The sequence below is a fragment of the Pseudochaenichthys georgianus genome, unplaced genomic scaffold, assembly GCF_902827115.2.
Source record: "Pseudochaenichthys georgianus unplaced genomic scaffold, fPseGeo1.2 scaffold_921_arrow_ctg1, whole genome shotgun sequence".
Taxonomy (NCBI): domain Eukaryota; kingdom Metazoa; phylum Chordata; class Actinopteri; order Perciformes; family Channichthyidae; genus Pseudochaenichthys; species Pseudochaenichthys georgianus.
Genome location: NW_027263452.1, coordinates 43,601 through 56,944, shown reverse-complemented (window position 1 = coordinate 56,944; position 13,344 = coordinate 43,601). Strand labels below are relative to the sequence as shown.

At 37.7% G+C, this 13,344-nt stretch overlaps 1 long non-coding RNA gene across 1 annotated transcript; it reads right to left on the bottom strand.

Annotated features, from left to right (window-relative positions):
* Positions 1–3,184: 3,184 nt before the first annotated feature.
* Positions 3,185–4,718, bottom strand: LOC139433674 (uncharacterized). The gene is made up of 3 exons (XR_011643063.1): positions 4,629–4,718; positions 3,821–3,899; positions 3,185–3,288 (listed from the first exon to the last, which is right to left on the bottom strand). It is a non-coding gene; the product is annotated as an uncharacterized lncRNA (long non-coding RNA).
* Positions 4,719–13,344: the final 8,626 nt, after the last annotated feature.

The window sequence follows — 13,344 nt, the reverse complement described above, 5'->3', positions numbered from 1 at the left end:
CAATGGGGTGACGTCGCGTAGCCGCGCTTTTTCGCCGAACTGAATTGTGGGTAGCAGAGCGGTCCGTCTCAGGCGTCTCCGGCGACAGAAGTTGAACATTGTTCAACTTCTGACGCCGGAGACGCCGGAGTAGCCAGCGCCAGCCAATCAAATCCCAAAATCTGACAGCTGAAGCCGTAGCCAATCAAACCGCGTCTAAGCTGGGAGAGATATCCCGCCGTTCATTTCTATACTTCAAAAAAAGTCGGAGGAGAAACTAACTATCGCCGTAGCAAATCACCCGGTTTTGTATGACCAGACCCTCTTCACCTACCGGGATACAAACCGGAGGAACCAGGCATGGAGGGAGGTGGCAGAGACAGTGGGGGAAACTGGTAGGTTTTCGCCTGTTTGGGGAGTTTATATATATATTGCTCGCATAAAATCCCCGGGTTTTTTTGCTTTGTATGTCGGGGGCGGGAGATTCATGTGATTGGTTGTTGGTCGTGTTGCTTGAATAAAATCCCCAAGCTCCAGACACGCCCAGCTCCAAGCTATTTTTGAAGCTGTAGTGTGGACGCTCCGTAACGGTTCGTGTCGCTACCAGTCCGCTGACATGGTGCATCCATCAACGGTACATTTTGCCCATTACTTGCCCAGTATTACTTTGAACATTATTATTGTGATTGAGGATTAAATCCGCTTTGAAGACCACCGTTTTATATCGTGCAGTTTAGCGGCGAAATAACGTCAGTCAACCAGCTAACGCTAGCTTTGTTGAGTTTATGCTAGCTAAACAAGTTGTGGTTGTAGTCTATACAGCAGTCATTCATATATTATAGCCTACTGCTTTGGCACTAACGGTTGATAACCGTTTATGAAAATAAAACCAATTGAACTGTACTGAAATAATGACAAGTTTTATAATTGTCTTGGGTTCCTGCTGTGTTTTTAAAGCCTTTTAAAATCCATGCTATTTTCTATTTAGAACGAAGACTTCAGAATCTTAAAATCCCTTAACGTTTGTATGCAATTGTGCTAAATTCAACTCTGGAATCAAGCAAATATTAATATGTTTGCATGACATTAGTTATTTATATTTTGCCATCACTGAACTATACGTGTAATACATTTAAGTCAAGCTAAGGTACATGTGTTACATGTGTACAGCTAGTTAGTGCTCTTACCGATGCCTCCTCCAAACAGCATAATAACCAGACTGTATCATTAAAACTAAGTACCAGTTCTAGATCCTTGACTTTAGACAAACAATTCAAAAGACAACATGTATTTAAAGACCAATCTTTATTTGAATGTGCCTCTTAACCTGAGATATTAGTTATACAGTAATAGTATTGACAATCTAAAAAAACTGAGCAACTCAACAGTCAACTTTATATTTCTTATTGTCTAAAGCATTTATTATTTTCATTTTCCCCCTCTCATATTCAGTGTGGACGGATTGAGACAGCGTGGTGTCCAGAGGGCTGCAGAGACTTCAGGGAGAAACCTCCGTGTGAAGGACGTCCTGTCACGTTATTTGACTAAATGTGTTTACTTATACATTTAATAGGTTTACACCTGTCCATATGTGCTTTTTATTGAAAACATTTGATTAACTTTTGGTTCACATTTCAATAAATTGTATTTGTATTTGCATTCCTTTTGTCCATTATTCTTACTGAAAATGTTAGATTACACATTCACATCTGACTGAAGATTGGCCCCATTTATTTGTGACGTTGCAAACTCTGCGGTACAAGGCACAAGTGATGTGAAGCTCATAAAGTGAGGCAAATAGAAATAATCAGCTGATGGAGTGTAGATGTGGAAATAGGTGCATTCGATCAGCTGACTATGTTTTTCGCCACACTTTATAAGCCTGACTATAACCACCCCTTCTCTGAGGTGCAGGCAGTGTCACAAACAAATGATGGTCCTGATAGTAGTGTTAATTTCGTCAGCTATTTTTTAATTTAGTTTTAGTCTTAGTCCTGTGTTAAATTTCCTTTTTAGTGTTAGTCATATTTAGTCACCTTCATCCTGTTTTTATTTAGTCAAGTTTTAGTCGACTTAAAGTCTGAGCATTTTAGTCTTATTTTAGTCGACTAAAACAGTAAACATTTTAGTCAAGATTTAGTCGACTAAAAGTCTGAGCATTTTAGTCTTATTTTAGTCAAAGAAAACTAATTATTTTAGTCTACTTTTTGTCAATGAAAACTGTTGAGTCTTTTTTAGTCATCAGATTATATAGAACATTTCAGTCAAACTAGTCTAGCCAAAACCAATAATTTGTCATTTAGTATATAAATAAATAAGATTATATCTTGTCCTTATTTGATGAAAAACACAGGTTGAATGATTGAGAAGCTTTGCAGAGAGTATCTGGTCAGGTTTGTGGTGCTTTTCCAGCTGTGTTATGGCCACATTGCTTCCCTTCTGATAAAACAATGCATTCGTTTTTTTTCTCCGCCTCATTGTAGCGAAAATGGGCCCAAATATCACATCGTTTCTTTCTCCCAAGCAGTGGTGGCTTTAGACTTTTTCGTTGTCAGTCATTTTGACGGACAGGATTGTAACATTTCCGTCATAATCCATATTATCCGTCGAGTGCACAATGTATCACTCACTCGCGCTGACGGGGGTTATTCGGTTAACGCGACACTGCTCCTAAGCCCTGTTGTTGCCATTTTATTTTCTGTTAAATAAGGTTAGTTAGACCATGAGTTAGACCCAGTCTTCCTGACATTCATATTTGTGCCGCTGCCCGGTTGTAATTCAAATGTACCACCGCGCGCAGCACAGAACAACTGCTGACCTGCCGCAAGCACCGGAAATGGAACTGCTGGGAGAAAACTGACTATCAGAGATTGAACGTTATCTTTGATAATATTTCGTCTCCTCATTTTTCGTCAACGAAAGTAAAGAGAGATTTTGTCATAGTTTTTATTTAGTAAACTACATTTTCGTCTCGTCACTTTTCGTCAACGATATTGCATGATGATTTCGTTACAGTTATTGTTTACTGCCGTCGGTGCCGTCTCGTCATCGTCTCGTCTTCGTCATGGAAAAAAAGGTCGTTGACGAACATATTTCGTCATAGTTTTAGTCAACGAAATTAACACTACCTGATAGACTACAAAAATATTCGGTGTGCAGATCTTTGTTTTCACAATAAAAGTAGTTTCTTAGTGAATGTCCTGTATTGGTCTTAAAATCTCATAACATCAGCTTTTAATGATCCTCTTGGATGTTCTTCTTGACCCTCAGAGAAGGAGAAGATGTCGTGTCTTTCAGGCATGTCCTTTCCTAACAAAAATTACAGGAAACATAAAACATTATTGCAGAAACAAGTGTGTTATTTATGAAAGAGGTGTGTTTGTGTGTTATGGGGCTGTTGATATAATTATTTTTTTTATTGTAATCAGATTGTGAATGAACAGTATGAAGTTCATCAACATTGAAATATATGTTATTATCAAAATAATATTTAACGTAGTGCAACTGTAGAAGCTTGCTCTGTTCTCTCACTGAAAGAATAACTTTTACCACGTTTTTTACAGACAATATTGAGAGATAAATAGTAGCAGTTCTCACTATGTGTTAAATATCTTTGCCTTCAATACATTAAATTAGAAAGCTGACAAAGTCATAGTGCTTGTTAACATCTAAATGTGACTTTTTGCATGGAAAAAACCCTAAACTGAACTGATGTGTAGGTGATCTAGTATTTAGTATTGTGTAATGGAATGTATATCAGTGTATTAAAGTCAATACTTCATTCATTTAAACCAATATCTTTCTTGATTCTTTGTACAGTATGAAAAAAGAGTCTTAGTACCTGAGCTGAAGTTCACTGCTGTGAGGAGTCCAGTTCTGTCTCTCACTCTCTGGTCCAGCCTGTCTGCATCACCTGGACACTTTAAACAAACAGATATATATATGTAAAGTACCATGTGTACAAACAATATAACTGATTCTCTTCTGAATCATGTTGGATTGTGTATTGTCCGAGTCAGGGTCCTTTTTATTTTACTGTAACTTTAGAAATTGTGTTACCAATGCTTACTGTTTATTTGATATCAATTTGGAATACAATTAATAAAAACAACAAGGTTTGGGTTCGTTCTTCAGATGACTGTGACGTTAACTTGTAAGCTCAATAATGAACTCCAGCTCAACCAACCATATTGTAATATCTAAGTAATCATCTTGAAATATGACATTAATAATTGTAATATACACACATCTTATTGTGAGGTTGATTTCACATACACTACTTCGACGTTAGCTAAATAGAAAATACCATGGATAATTTACAAAGGCTTTAAAAAACACAGCAGGAGCCCAAGACAATTATAAAACTTGTCATTATTTCAGTACAGTTCAATTGGTTTTATTTTCATAAACGGTTATCAACCGTTAGTGCCAAAGCAGTAGGCTATAATATATGAATTACTGCTGTATAGACTACAACCACTACTTGTTTAGCTAGCATACACTCAACAAAGCTAGCGTTAGCTGGCTGACTGACGTTATTTCGCCGCTAAACTGCACGATATAAAACGGTGGTCTTCAAAGCGGATTTAATCCTCAATCACAATAATAATATTCAAAGTAATACTGGGCAAGTAATGGGCAAAACTTACCGTTGATTGACGCGCCATGTCAGCGGACTGGTAGCGACACGAACCGTTAGCCCCGCAGTCTCCAGTCACCCGAGCCTCGTTGTTCTGATAGCTCCGCCCCTTCGCTCCAACCCCCCTCCCTCCCCCCACATCTACAGGTGAAAATTACTTTTGCGACACATTTATCGCAAGAAGTGTAGCAAAAGTCAAGACCGCAGATCCGTCGATTTATACTGCCACAGAGCAGATTCGTCAAGTTGTAATGACTGATTTGAGAGGTTGTAATAAATAAAGTTGCAGTTGTAATGGAAAATATATTTAAAAAATATGTATTTTTCTGCAAGTGAACATTTCATCTCTAAGTTCATTTTTTTTTCTACAAGCTACAAAACTTTTTTTTTTCTTCTGTGACTTCAAATTTAGTTCACAGTTACGTGGATATTTTTTACAAGTGTAAATTTGGTTCACAGGTATGTGGGTATTTTATACAAGTGTACATTTGGTTCACAGTTACATGGATATTTTATACAAGTGTAAATGTAAGCACACAAACTCAGATTTTTTTTCTACAAGTGCTCACATCAAGTTTTACACACTCTCACATGTTGCACCATATCTACCTTCATACAGCAGCTAACTCACTTCAGGTCGCATAACCGCTAACATTGGGAACAAGCAGTAATTTACAATAAAACAACAGTTATGATTTCATGAAGCCATGTTCTTAGCAAATATTAAAAGATTATCTGGACTGGTAAAGTGTTTATTATAATTTGTTGATCCGTGAGACATCTGTCTGTCTCGTGCAAGTGATTCAAGCTACAGGAAACAAAACATCTGATCATGTAGCTATGGTATGATCTTCAGAAAAAGCAGTAGGATATTGTTGTCAATATATAGATGTAACTTAATCACTTGACTAAAGATTGGCAGAAAAATATCCCTATTTTATTAATACTATCTTATTAATCCATTAATCAACAAATGTTCTTCCAAAAAACGATAACCTACCAATTACATAGGTAGCAAAAGCTTTATTTGCTTTAATATATGTAATATGTTTCGAACTTGTCTGGCAATATGTTCGTTAGCGACACGTTGTAGTTCACATGAATATTTTATTTGCGTTGGATTTTTGCAGGAATCATGGTGGTGCCTATTAATGGTGCTATTAGGGAAACACGTCCACTTTGGGTTGAGTGTTTTATTTTAACATTTCACCTGGTATTGCTTTCTAACAAGTCCAACACTATTTGAAGGAAGTTCCTTGAAGTATGTCTGTTGCACACAAATCCTCACCCACCCACATGGAGGCAGGAAGTTTGGAGTATCATTGCTGAGGATTTTCTGAGTGTCTGTGTCACAGATGAGAAAACACACACACCCACACACACGTCTGCCTCATTAAAACCTCTCCCATAGATATACTACTTTGTACAGCTCTCCACTCATCATCACCTCCAATCCGCTCAACCCTTTGCCTCTTTGAGCTCCACTATTTATGTTCATCAAGGCTTCTCTCCTCTCTCTCTCTCTCTCTCTGTCTCACTCTTCCTCTCATCCACAGTGGGCTTTGTTGCTGGGCTGTCATGTATTGAAGCACCTATTTATTTGCTTTTTTCACCGCTAATTCTCTCTTATTGTCCCTCCCGGCTCCCCATTGCGCCGGGAACAAGGCCGCCGCGAGAGTTTTGTTCTCTTTGCTCAAGACATGAGTCAGCGAGCCAAGATAATGATGAAGAGCTCAGACACACAGGAAATCCAGCCTCTATCAATGATCACACTGGTAAAGTCTTTTTAACATGCACCCCTCACAAAAGGTTTTTACAGAGTGTATTCGATTTGATTTCATGATTCAAATCACTTAAATACTTGTGAGATAAGCTATGCAAACTACGTCTGTGAAAAAAGTTATTTAATAGCCTATTCCATTATGTCTCCAGTTTTGCAAATTGTTTAAGTATGATAAAACCGTTTCCAGGTATCACAGATGCAGGTATGTTGAACTTTCATCACCATATGGGATAACATTGACTATAGTGTGTATTCAGACACTTCACATTCAAGTTTACTTCTATACTGTCACCTCTGTGCAACTGTAACCGCATTACACTTGCTATTTTGAGAATTAACGGGATTAAAACCGATGCTAACATTACCTCTCTTTCCATCTAGGCGTGTTGTAATGATATTACGGCATCTAATCTCATATTGGGTTATGTCTGAGGACAAAACTGAATTTTGCTCAGGACGGCCAACTGCTTGTGAGACGCTGGAAATAAGACGGACACGCAAAGTGTGGGAAGAAGCATTACACGAGCATGTGACTACAGGGAATTTAAAACGCAGAATAATAATAAGCAGATGAATGAATGGCTTTAACATGACAGATATTCTCTGAGCTATCAATACAAATTTCCATTTTCAATAATTGTATTGCAATACAAATACGGAGATGCCCCACCTCTACTGTAAGATACAAGTCTGCATGATCTCGCCTTCAAAAATCGCTAGCATGACCAAAAGCATACTCTCAGTCCCATTGCATTATGGGCAACCAGTCTGTGGAAGAAACAAAGGCAGCATGTGCACGTGCATTGCCAAATACTATTCCATATATGTGCCTACTTCACAGGTCAATCAGATCTATTTTGTGACTTCAAAGAGTGGTCTCAGGAAGGGGCTGTAGACCGTGGATGAACATTCACTTTCGCTTTTCATCCATCAGGGGTGTGCGCCACCGCTGAGAGGAGGTTACCGCTGTCTCACTTTGAAGTCAGGCTCAGAGCAGACATGTTTACGTTCTTCCAGCACATTACTCCCTGCAGCCCACCTCCACTTCTTCTTCTTGTTCTTCTACACATCTCTCCATCACACTGAACGTCAAGTTAGCCTCACATAAAATACTACTACGACTAATGATAGCTGTCGTGGGTGACACTGATTTATTTATTTATTTATTTTTGCAAATGTACAGACAGGGCCTGAATAAATGCAATGCACATCGAAGCTGTCATTTCCACGTTGACCACAAGATGGTGCTGTAGGCATCCTTTCAACATCTTTTTTTTAAATAAGAACAATAACATTGTTCATACTTGTATTTCCCTCTTGAAACTGCAACTAGCGCCCGTTCAAACCATGAAAAAAATCCTCAAACATTTGAGTAGGCGTGTGGCGTAAACTGTGCGATGTGACAGTACTGTCAGTCATGACTCAGACTAGAGTCACTTCTTGCAAAACTCCTGGAGTGCCCTGTGCATAAATGTCAAAGTATGAGTAGTAAACACTTCCATTCTGTTGCACACTACTCTGAGTTTGCACCCCATCCTCTGAACAAACACCACATCTCTGCACACATCTGTAATCTGTGCACACCACACAGCTACACACTGACAAGTTCTTTCAATTGGGCTCGTCTTTGATATACAAAAAAGGCACAGAAGTCTTTGCTAAACCTTTAAACACCTTATCCTTAAATGTATCTGATTTTCTTTATCTAATACTTCCAGGATTAATTATAACAGATGTTCTTTTAGAAGAAATTCTACTACTCTACTGTTTCTTTTATTATCTCTTACTGTTTTTAAATGCCTTTGTCTGAATATCTTTCATTTTTGTAAAGCACCTTGAATTGCCTGGTGCTGAAAGGTGCGATATAAATAAACTTGCTTGCCTTACTAAGTCATCTCGGTTGTGACTCATCGCGCCTTTACACACGTCCACCGTGTTTGTCTCATGGTTTATTCCCTCCACACGTTTTCTCTCTGTGCCCATACCCACAACTCTGAAGACAACATTCCCGTGATGCAAGATTAGAGAAGTGCACAGGGTTTCTTCTTTACATTTTGTAAATAATATCAGGTGACGAGGGACAAAAAGAGGAAGTAACCCCATGAGTAACTTTAAAGATTTTTCCCGCTGTGTCATTCTGACGATACAAAGGATGCAGAGACTTTAACAAAGGCGTTTTATTAAATAATATAAGTAAAGGCAGGAACACATGTGACAATTAAATACTGAATTTAAGTATAATTTCTGCATTATTTAAACTTTAAATACTGAATTTAAGTATAATGTCTGCATTATTTAAACTTTAAATACTGTATTTAAGTATCATTTCTGCATTATTTAAACTTTATTTAAATGTTTCTATGTTCTGCTTAAGACAAATATTAAACTGTTTCTCCATTAACCCTTAGATGCACGAGTGACTGGACCCCACTCTTCCATAAGTGGGTCAAAAAAGACCCGTATTAAAATAATGTGTTTTTATGCCATTTTTGTCATTTTGGTTAACAAAAAATCACTTGTATAATATTTAGTATTATTATTATTCACATTAGAAATATTTTATATTTAATTTGTCACTATTTATAATTTTAGAATAAATAAATTACATTTTGAAAAAAAAGTTTTGAACATATTGATGCAAAGATCTCCGCTATTCTGAGACCCTCACAGTATTCCAGTCCCTTTTCAACACTCATCTCTTCTCCTCTTGTCTACTCATAGCCCACCCCCCATCAATCCATGCTGGTTGATCAAGTTTGATAGTCCTATACCCCCCCCACCCTAACCTTCCCTTATATTGTAAAGCGATTTTGAGTCCTTGAAAAGCCCTATAAAAATACAATGTATTATTATTATTATTATACTGACAGGTATCAGATCTTGCGGTGTAAAATAATCTTCCTGAGAGGTGTCACTTGTGATGTCGTCTGTGTATTCCACAGTGAATGTATTCCTGACAGCAACAGGTGATAAGAATCAAAGGTTCCCAGAGGATTCCATAGGAAATGCATGCGGGTCATTTTTGACCCATTTATGGAAGCTTGGGGTAGTAATACAACAACTACAATTTCTTAAAATGTAAATGTAAAATGTGAATGGCATGATATCCAAAACATGTTTTTGAGGAATAGCTGGAATATGAAATGATATGAAAATGTAATTACAAAGATACCAACTCACCGGGTCAAAAAAGACCCACTTATGCATCTAAGGGTTACATTATTTGATACCTTAAGTTACTATACTGATTGAGATTAATAATACAAAATATAAACAACAAATAAATAATTTATACCGGATAAAGATAATACTTTAGGGGTAAAATAAAAGCTATATAATAACAAACTTATACATCCAAAATGATATATTGTTTATGAATATATGCATGCACACACTATATCAACTACTTTCTGTTTATTTTGAAGTGTTTCTTTATTTTTCACATTTGATTATATCACATGGCATTGCTTTTTAAAACTATACTTGATGTGTGAAAATAATTAAAAACGTATAAAAGACAGATCTTCATTTTGTTATAACTTTAGTCAGGGGACACGTTTGAATAATAAACATTTACTGTTAACTCCAAATACGCATCTGCTAGTTTGTGTCCCATAATATGGGTTTGCATAAGACAAGTACATAGATTTAAAGATAACTGTTAAAACCACTCTCTTACTATAACACCTATAAGGCAATTATTATATATATTTTTGTGTTTGCCACAAATGACTCACTATTCATTATTCGATATATCAGATTGTATACATTCTTTAATTTGATGTAACAGTAAATATATAAGGATTTAAGAGAAATTCATTGCATTTCCTGTTAAACAGTAATGTTGCTCGTGGAAAAATAATGTCAACCCGTTTTCCCCCTATCACTTACACGTCAAGTCATGTTACATTACATTTAAAATTGCAGGATAATATGATTTGCATTTCATAAAGAATGTAATCAAAAATGAATTACCTTTTGATTTGAAGAGCGATCTGAGTGTCTAAATCTTGAAATGAGCTCAAACAACTTGCTTGTGTTTCTACCTCCTGATGTTTAATCATTCCTGGAAGCATGGACCAGGAAAGGCCCCAGATTTTAACCAATTTGTGTTTCCTCTTTTCTTGCACCGGGGAGCGGGGTGCAAAGGGAAGCTTTACCGTGGACTAACATATGAGACAGAAATAATCACAGAATGTGGCAAGTCATCGTGTTACATAACCACGGTTGCTCATATATGAGTCAAATAAAACAAAAATAAGCTACAAGCAAAGGCTTACGATGCTATATCACTCTGTTCTGGAAACTCATCTCTTTCGACTCCACTTCGAGCGATAGAATTACTAACAAAGAATTACTAACAAAGCACTTATATACGAACAAAGGACTGGCTCATCTAAAGCCAGTTGGTAGCACTTGAAATGTGTTGGCTCTCTGAAACCTGATGTACTTATATGATTCTGTTTTCTTCAAGTTTGTGTCTTCCTGGTCGAATGCGCTTATTGTAAATCGCTTTGGATAAAAGTGTCAGCTAAATGTAATGTTCTTGTGACTGCTGGAACTAAATGACGGTACTTACCTGATAGACAAAAAAAATCTTAAGCGTGCACACTGATATTGTTGTCAAGGTCGAATCTAAAGATAAAGGCTTGACTTTGAAGTGACGACTGAATGCTGTTAATTTGATATTCTTGAGACAGTTTGTCCATAACTGATCAGCGCTGCTCGACTCGTAAGAACCAAACACACAAGTGTTTTTGGTCAGCTTTATGAAACGGTGACATTTCAAAAAGGGTTCGATATTGCTTCACGGTCACACTGTAATCTGCATAATGACGGCGCTGAACAACCCATCAGGGACCATTTGAGAGAAAAAGCCTCCAAATTCCCCTTCACATGCATGTTGATTGTGTTTATTCATGGCAGTTAGGTTGACGAGGGAGCAATATGGAGGAGGTTGGATGGACACTTGTTACGCGTTACCGTTAAAATAGCAGACATCTCTTGACGGAGAACAAACAGCAGAGGCAGACTGAAATCAAGGCGCCTGTGAACGCTCTCAGGAATGCAAATTCAAAAGCACTTCATTACTTGCTTTTTCCCTGCAATCTTGTGTCTGAGAGACTGAACTAAGTGGTTAATCAAGACCAAAAACCAGAGCGTGTCTGAGGGGCCAGAGAGGACACACCTCTGCTCACTGACAAGGCCACGGCTGCCTGTCCACAGTACGTCTAGAAGGGCATGTGAAAATACACGGTGTGAGGATCCATGCCAGACCAGAAGATCATTTCTCGCAGTATTCTGAAATCATTTCTCGACAATACAAAGTGTTATCATAGTATGCATTAAAGGTGGGGTAGGTAAGTTTGAGAAACCGGCTCGAGATCGCTAGAATTTGAAAATACACAACCGGAGAAAATCTGCCACTTCCTTATAGAGCCCCTCCTCCAACACACACGAACGCGCACATGACCAATGAGGGCACGAGATAAGTTTGTGCCCCGATGGAAGGCTGACAGGCAGGTTGTACTTTTTACAGTATTACGGCTTCTACAGATGACATTTTTTTATGGATTTGTTGTCTAAGCACTTAAAGGTGGGGTAGGTAAGTTTCAGAAACCGGCTCGAGATACACTTTTTGTTATATTCCATGGAATGCTCTTAACATCCCGATAGCAATGGATATCTTAAGTGCTTTGACAAAAAATCCATAAAAAAAATTCATCTATAGAAGCCGTAATACTGTAAAAAGTACAACCTGCCTGTCAGCCTTCCATCGGGGCACACACTTATCTCGTGCCCTCATTGGTCATGTGCGCGTTCGTGTGTGTTGGAGGAGGGGCTCTGTAAGGAAGTGGCAGATTTTCTCCGGTTGTGTATTTTCAAATTCTAGCGATCTCGAGCCGGTTTCTCAAACTTACCTACCCCACCTTTAAGATATTCATTGCTATCGGGATGTTAAGAGCATTCCATGGAATATAACAAAAAGTGTATCTCGAGCCGTCTTCTGAAACTTACCTACCCCACCTTTAACAAGAACAAGAATTAAAGGATGCTTGTGAGCGTGTTTGCGTTCAAAAAAGGCAAAAGGAGAAGGCTGTGTGCTAAATAAAACAAGTGTAATGTCCATAATAACAACTCAAGAATTCAACGAAAAGAATACCCTTCACATTATGCGTAGCCCTTATAAATCAAGAAAAGATATATGGCTTTTTTTTTTCTACCTGTCTTTCTCTCGTTGTCTTCCAAGTTACTTTCAGTTTACCCCGTTTGTAGTATAGAAAAAATACTTTATTAGAGTTTCTGATATGGTTAAAAGTAAATTCATTCTTATTTGCCGCGAGCAAGTGTCTAACCATGCTAATAGCGAAATGCTTTTTTTCCATTTTAGTTAACATGTTCTCACTACAAAGGCACTCTTCCAGGACATTTAAGACTTTGGAAAGAGTTTGTGTCTCGGCCATGTGATTGAATTCACTACACATTTTTTTTGGACAGTGCTTCATCCCTCGAAACCCGACTAGTTACTAATTAGGTTAATTCTGTGTGTCACATACTTGAGACAAACTAAAACCAGATACTTAGAATTTAATATAAGATAGCCTGCACGTCTTCCGGCGCAGACTGAAAACTCGTCTCTTTCGACTCCACTTCGAGCGATAGAACTATTAACAAAGCACTTATATACTAACAAAGGACTGGCTCATCTAAAGCCAGTTGAGTAGCACTTGAAATGTTTTGTCTCTATGAAACCTGATTATATGATTCTGTTTTCTTCAAGGTTGTGTCTTCCTGGTCGAATGCACTTATTGTAAGTCGCTTTGGATAAAAGCGTCAGCTAAATGCAATGTAATGTAATGTAACATTCGGCATAATTGTATGCAGCTGTCATTTCTATATGCAGGGTTTACGTTGTAGTGCAACAAGTACAGTTGGGAAAAAG